The following is a 2,044-nucleotide window of genomic DNA, read 5'->3' on the forward strand; positions in this document are numbered from 1 at the left end:
TTTTGTATTTTTAGTAGAGACGGGGTTTCACCATGTTGACCAGGATGGTCTCGATCTCTTGACCTCGTGATCCACCCGCCTCGGCCTCCTAAAGTGCTGGGATTACAGGCGTGAGCCACCGTGCCCGGCCCAACAGTACTTTTAAAAAATATTGTTTATCGGGCTGGGCGTGGTGGCTCACGCCTGTAATATGAGCACTTTGCAAGGCCGAGGTGGGTGGATCACCTGAGGTCAGAAGTTCAAGACCAGGCTGGCCATCATGGTGAATTCCGATTAAAAAAAAAATTGTTTATCTTGTAAGACTTCAAGCATATAAAAGTAGAGAGAATATCTTTTTTTTTTTTTTTTTGAGATGAAGTCTCTTGCCCAGGCTGGAGTGCAGTGGCATGATCTTGGCTCACTGCAACCTTTGCCTCCCCATTCAAGCAATTCTCCCACCTCAGTCTTCCCAGTAGCTGAGATTACAGGCACCTGCCATCATGCCCGGCTAATTTTTGTATTTTTGTAGAGACAGGGTTTCACCATGTTGCTCAGGCTGGTCTTGAACCCTGACCTCAGGTGATCCATCCGTCTCAGCCTCCCCAAGTGCTGGGATTACAGGCATGAGCCACCATGCCAGGCCCAGAGAATAGCATTTAAAAAAAAACTGTTGTGAAAAGCAACTTTTGTCAATCTTATCTATCATCTGTACCCCTTACCCATTACTTATTTTGAAGCAAATTTCCAGCATTTCATGTCTAAATACTTTAGTATTCATAAAGATTCATAAAAAATGTTAATTCCATTAGCACCTAAAATATATAATAATTGTTTGATATCATCCTCAGTACTGGAATTTTACCAATTGTCTCAGAATATTTTTTCCAGTTGCTTTTTTCTAATTGGGATCCCCCAAAAGGTCTACATATTGTATTTAATGGGCATGTCTCTTGGTCCATATGTACTGCATTTCGATAAGCCTCAGTTTCTAGGTCCCCACTCCCTCAGGCATTTATCTAAATGTGTTACATGTATGAAGTCACATAATCCCTACAGAACATTATGAAATAGGTACTATTACTCCCATTTTACTGATGAGGAAACTGAGTCACAAAGCAGTTAAATGACTTACCTAAATTCTTACAATTATTAGGACTCGAAGTTGAGATTTGAATACTGTACATGAATCTTAACCACAATATATGTTTCACGTAAGACATAGTCTCTAAAAAATGCTTCCAAAATGTACGTTGTAGCTTATTAGTCACCAATTTTATAAAGAAGTGTTTTGTTCAAGGTAAGCTAACAGTCATGAAGAATTATATAACATGTTTTCTTTACTTTTTTTTTTTTTTAATATTTATGAAATAGAGATTATCTCAGAGCGGATGGCGTTTTAGCATTATTGTTGGCCAAGCAGTCAACATGATGTTGATGTCAAGGCTGGAGTGCAGTGGTGTGATCTCTGCTCACTGCAGCCTCTGCCTCCGGGGCTAAAGCAATTCTTCTGCCTCGGCCTCCCAAGTAGCTGGGATTACAAGCACCTGCCACCACGCCAAGCTAATTTTTTTGTATTTTTAGTAGAGACGGGGTTTCCTCATGTTGGTCAGGCTGGTCTTGAATGCCTGATCTTGTCATCCGCTTGCCTTGGCCTCTTAAAGTGCTAGGATTACAGACGTGAGCCATGGCACTCGGACTATAACATGTTTTATTACAAAGAAGAGTGGATGCTTATATTTTAATATCTTGCATGTTTCAATGACTTAAAAAATCCTTCTCCATATTATCCTCCTTAATAGAAAGTAAAGTTGAGAATGAATGTAAATGCTTCCCCACAATCTTAGGGCAAAACCAGACCAAACTAGGCTTGTCAGTTTCTTTTAATTCTAAAACTTACATGAGCAAATCTATATAAACACTAATTATAGATACAGTAAAAAATAAAGTAAATTAAAATAATCAATAAACTCACAACTTTGGTGTGCTTCCATCTTCTATGTGTGTATGGTATGCGCACACATATATACATGAACAGGTATATTTTTTATTTTTTTATTCTTTTTTT

This window comes from Cebus imitator, unplaced genomic scaffold (genome assembly GCF_001604975.1).
Source record: "Cebus imitator isolate Cc_AM_T3 unplaced genomic scaffold, Cebus_imitator-1.0 Scaffold469, whole genome shotgun sequence".
NCBI lineage: Eukaryota > Metazoa > Chordata > Mammalia > Primates > Cebidae > Cebus > Cebus imitator.